The sequence below is a fragment of the Ipomoea triloba genome, chromosome 12, assembly GCF_003576645.1.
Source record: "Ipomoea triloba cultivar NCNSP0323 chromosome 12, ASM357664v1".
Taxonomy (NCBI): Eukaryota; Viridiplantae; Streptophyta; class Magnoliopsida; order Solanales; family Convolvulaceae; genus Ipomoea; species Ipomoea triloba.
The window spans coordinates 13,287,652-13,293,193 of record NC_044927.1 but is presented as its reverse complement, the minus strand read 5'-3'; the positions used below and the strand labels follow the sequence as shown (position 1 = coordinate 13,293,193).

Below are 5,542 nucleotides of genomic sequence, written 5' to 3'. Positions count from 1 at the left end.
ACTGCATGTCTAAATTCATTTTTACTGCCAATGAGATTAAATAGCGGAACGATGTGCCATCAATAACAAGAGAATATGTATGCTCAAAATCAATTCCAGGCCTCTACGTAAACCCTTGAGCAACCAATCTCGCTTTATATCTAACCACCTCATTATTTTCATTCCTCTTCCGTACGAACACCCACTTGGATCCTACTGGGATCACATCTTTCGAGATAAGTATGGTGGGACCAAATACCTTCCTTTTATTAAGCGAGTTAAGCTCTGCCTCGATTGCTTCTTTCCATTTTAACCATTCAGAGCGCTTCCGGCACTCTGTTATTGATTTTGGTTCTGGATCCAGATTATCAAGTGATACTTTAGAAGCAATTGCGCAGGCAAACGTGTCGTCGACGATTATAAAATCTCTATTATAAGTTTCTCCTGTATCAACATAGTGTATGGCAGTTTCTATATTTATATCAACTAGATCATTGTCATTTCCCACAATATTTTGATCTGGACGTTCCACATCTCTAGAGTCAATATTATTTGGAGCACGTGCAAGTTGATTGGGTTCTCCGTCTTCCGGACGGTTTATAACTTTGTGAAATGACTGAGAACTTTTAGTGATCTTAGTTTTCCGCGGATTTTTATCTTTTGCACCCACTGGTCTCCCACACTTCTGGCGATGGGGGGTGTTAGTATGTATACTTTGTTCGTTAGGGACTTCTACTCGTGCTGGAGCATTTTCAGCAGAAGTGTGGGATGTAGTCACTCTTCTTAAATCAGTAAAAGCATCTGGCAGGTTATTTGCTAAATTTTGCAAATTAATGATCTTCTGAACTTCTAGTTCAGCTTGGCTAGTGCGAGGGTCTAGGTATTGAAGATCTTTTTCATCCCATGAAATTTCTCGGTATTTCATTAACTGTGGGCTCTTATCTCCCCCTAATACCGGGAAATGATCTTCATCAAAGATGCAATCTGCGTACCTCGCGGTAAATTGGTCCCCGGTCATAGGCTCTAGGTATTTAATGATAGAAGGGGATTCATAACCAATATAAATACCTAACTTTCGTTGTGAGCCCATTGAGGTACGATGTGTAGGTGATATAGGGACATAGACTGCAGAACCAAATACACGCAGGTGGGCAATGTTTGGTTCTGACCCGCCTACTAGTTGTAAGGGGGAATATTCATGATATGCAGTGGGCCGGAGTTGGATTAGATTTGCAGCATGTAATACTGCGTGTCCCCAACAAGTAGCTGGTAAGCTGGACTTTTGAAGCAGTGGTCTAGCAATCAATTTAATATGCTTAATCAAAGATTCTGCTAGACCGTTCTGAGTATGGACATGAGGTACCGGATGCTCCACTTTGATGCCCAAAGCCATACAATAATCATCAAATGTTTTTGATGTGAATTCTCCAGCATTATCCATTCTAATAGATTTAATTGGATAATTAGGAAATTGAGCATTCAATTCGATGATTTTCGCAACGAATTTGGCGAATGCTTGATTTCTAGTGGATAGTAGACTAACGTGAGTCCATCGAGTGGAAGCATCAATAAGGACTGTAAAATATCTGAAAGGTCCAGATGATGGATGGATTGGTCCACAAATGTCGCCCTGTAATCTTTGGAGAAAAACAGGGGGTTCATGTCCAACTTTAGTACGTGATGGGCGAGCAATTAATTTGCCTTTCGCACAAGCAATACACGTATATTGATGTGTAGAAAAAATATTAGAGCTAGAAAAATTATGTCCAGCTGAGTTAGAAATAATCCGGCCCATCATTTTTTGCCCTGGGTGACCCAACCGGTCATGCCATAATTGAAAAGAATGCGGGTTCTTAAAGGTCATAGATAATGCGATGCATGCATTATTGGGTTTTATGTAAGTATGATATAACCCAGAGGATAGAGAAGAAAACTCTTCAACCTCTTGCTTTTGCCCAGCAACATGCTGCGTCATGATGAGGTATTCTGTCACATTAGAAGTTTTGGTTTCGATATGAAAGCCATTAGACCTAATGTCTTTAAAACTAAGCAAAGTACGCTTAGATTGAGGGTATAAAAGAGCATCATCGATTATTAGCTCTGTACCCTTTGGAAGGATAAGTGAAACTCTACCGGAGCCCACTATGGGGACCTCATCATCAGCAATAGTTGTGATATTGCCGTTTTTCTTAGTTAAAGTATGAAAATACCTTTTGTTTGTGAGGATAGTGTGCGTTGTTGCACTATCCACCAAGCATAGTGTCTGTTCAGTCCCTATTGATGAACAACAATAGAATTTGCAGTTCTAAATGTCCAAAATAAAATAGTATTAAGAATTTGATCATAGAACATTTTTAATATCAAATACTCAAGAGAATAATAATTTCCAAAATACCAATGGCATGCATAGACTTCCTGGGTATACGAATCCACTAACAGCATATGGTGCTAAAACAATATAAATGTTTTCTTTCTGCAATAGCATTTGATAAATATGCAAGTTCTCTACCCAAAAGTCGAAAGCAAACTAATATACAGTAAATAAACAATACGGCATAGTCCATATCACACAAATGCCACTGCACCTCATAACTAATATACAATAAACAAATAAATAAACAGGAAAGGTATATGGACATGCTAAGCATATAACTACGAAGTATATACGACAAAAACAAAAGCAAGTAAAAGATCGCATGGGGGATCGAAAAACGCAAAACCATGGAGAAATCCATCTGAGAAAGCTAGTCGCCCACGATCACCATCGGTCGTTTTTGAAAAAAACGAAGGGGGAAAAGCAGGGTGTAGAGAGCGGAGAACCCAGAAGGCGAAAAGAATTCAAGGGTAATTTCATGTATTCCTTATGGCATATCATCACATATAAATCCACATATTGAATGACATAACACCGCACGAATATAGAGTATACAAATGATTATTCAATCAGGCTATAAATTGAATATCATAATTTTCTAAAACGAAGCATGGAACGCACGTAATATCAAATTAGACATCTTAAGAATAGTAATAATCAAGATCCAGGATAATCGTACCGTTCACCGAAGAATGATCGAGAGCTTCGTGCTGATAACGTGTTGTGATTCAAGGTCGTTTCCTCGCGTGATTGATCTTCGATTGCGTTCGCCACACAATCGTAACACAGTATCTCAGTTCAGATATTGTACTAAGAACACTATTAACAAGGAAAATAAGATGCAAATACAGGAGGAAAATTCAATAGAGGGAGATCACTTTTCATTTATTACTGATCGGGCATTTACAATATTTATACATCTCTAATCCCTAATTCTTAGGGATGTAACTAACCACTCAAAGTAGAAAGTAATGGTCATCCACACAAATAATTACAACAGTTTCCTAATTGAATCATTGGTATTGATTCTTTGTGCATTTTATCATCAATGGATTGTGGACCACAATTCCATTATTGAAGTTTGGAAAACATAGCAGAGAAAGAATCTTTTATATCTTTTGAATTTGAAATGCCTGCCCAGTGGCTATGGTTTTTATACCAATTCTTCTCATCTTGATTATTTATTGGCTTTTTAAATGGTTTACCATGAATTAAAAGCTAACTATTAAAAATGTAGGTTGATTTGAACTTGTTTCCTTTATTTGAAATTGGAGTTTCAGTCATCTAAGTACCATATGGGACAGTTTTGTAATATTTTTTCTCTAATATTAAAGACTCATTTATCTATTTTCTAAAAGGTAGACTGGAAATGGAGCCAAAGGATCACAAGGTTGCTCATACAAGTACATGGAAATTTGGAATGCCCTAATTTTTCTGACAAAAATATCCAATGTCTTCCCAGTCACCCGTAAGAGTGAGATTAATCTTCAAAAGCAGGTAAGGTTTATTGCAATCATGAGCATTTGTACTGTGGTACTATTACATCTTATTTTTGTTTGATGAACTGCTTCTGTTATGAATCCTGCTGAACAGAAAAGCATGATGGATCTCAGGGCACAAGTATTTAGGATATGGGGTCTTTTGCGATCCTCTGAGAGTTTTGACCCAAGCCTTCTACAACCTATTTTACAGGTAAGCTATTTGCCTATTTCTAGTTTGGTGTCTAGGTGCAAGTGGTTTTATTTGCTTTCTGAGTTCTGAATTCTGATAATATAGAGAAGTTTGTTAAGTTATCTTACCCCTATTTCTCTCCATTGCACAACCCTAATGAAGTCCAGAAAACAAATAAGTGGATCTTCTTTGTTATATATCACCCTGAAATAACTATCACAACCTTATTTAACATAGCATGGTCACCTACTATTTAGATGATACAGAATGTGTTTTCTCAACAATTGGAACCAGTTATATTAACTTGTGCACTTAGCTCTGTCAGTATTTGCATTCAGACCAGTAAGTTCAGACCAGCTGGTTGTCCAAGCTTTGTAAATCTTTCACACTCAAACCAGTAAGTTCTTCACCCATCATTTTCCTATAATCACCGTTGTTGTTGACAACTTAGGTCTCTATTTGTGTCATTTAGGTCTTTTAGAAATCATGAAAAGAATTTACTGATTCTCTGAGTTCAGTGTAAGCACTGAGGTTATTGGTTTCTTAGAGTTTGGATGTGGGGTTAATCGCCCGTGAAATCAAGGTATTCTTTTTAAGCCACTAGATCGATTTTTCCTTTGAATTTCTTTCTGGAACTGAAACTCGAAATGGTGGTTTTGCAGAGCAAGTATGCAGTGGCATTGAAGATAATTTTTAAAGAGCAAATAGAGAAGTACATGCTGCATCATCAGCTGAGAAGGGAGTTGGAGATCCAGATCAGTCTCTGCCACCCGAATGTTCTGAAGCTCTTCGGCTGGTTCCATGACGATGAGAGGATTTTCCTGATCTTGGAGTATGCTCACGGCGGCGAGCTCTACAAGGAACTCCACAAATCCGGAACCTTTTCTGAAGAACAAGCTGCCAATGTATCTGCTCACTTTTTCTCATATATTTTTGCACTTCTATTCACTAGAATTTTCCTAAAAATGATTCAATTTGTTAGTAGTATTCCAAGATACAAGCCTTTTCTATTTTCAGCTCCTTAGTTGTGGATATTTCATTCTTTGGTTTATTGGATTGACATTGTCCTTTTAGATAACTGTTGCTTTTGATGAGACAACCATTGTGGATATTTTTGCATGTGGAAAGCCAGTAAGTGTCACTGCTTTGCTTTTTCATTGTGGTAGGCATCATTGATTTATCATTCTTGTTAATTCTGATGCTAATGTTAATTACCAGGTGCCATTCAGTGCTCAATCTATTGCACCAGAGGTTCAAAATGTGATTCCTTCCAATCTTGTACATTTTAATTTGAATATTGATGATTATTATTAGTTAATTTTGATATATTATTAACTATAAATTATTAATGGATAGATTAAACTGACTACGTTGAGGACATTTGACAGATGCTGTGAACGAATTTGAGGAAGAAAAGGAAAAATTATTCACACGATATGAGCTAAGTGAGTAAAGAAATTAAATGATGTCTTTCCAGTTTATACATTCAAAAATTGAGACTAATAGGAATGTAATATT

At 37.0% G+C, this 5,542-nt stretch overlaps 1 long non-coding RNA gene across 1 annotated transcript; it reads left to right on the top strand.

The window, feature by feature from the left end:
- Positions 1-4,774: 4,774 nt before the first annotated feature.
- Positions 4,775-5,283, top strand: LOC115998180. The gene is made up of 3 exons (XR_004093850.1): positions 4,775-4,929; positions 5,099-5,155; positions 5,243-5,283. It is a non-coding gene; the product is annotated as an uncharacterized LOC115998180 (long non-coding RNA).
- The last annotated feature ends 259 nt before the right edge of the window (positions 5,284-5,542 follow it).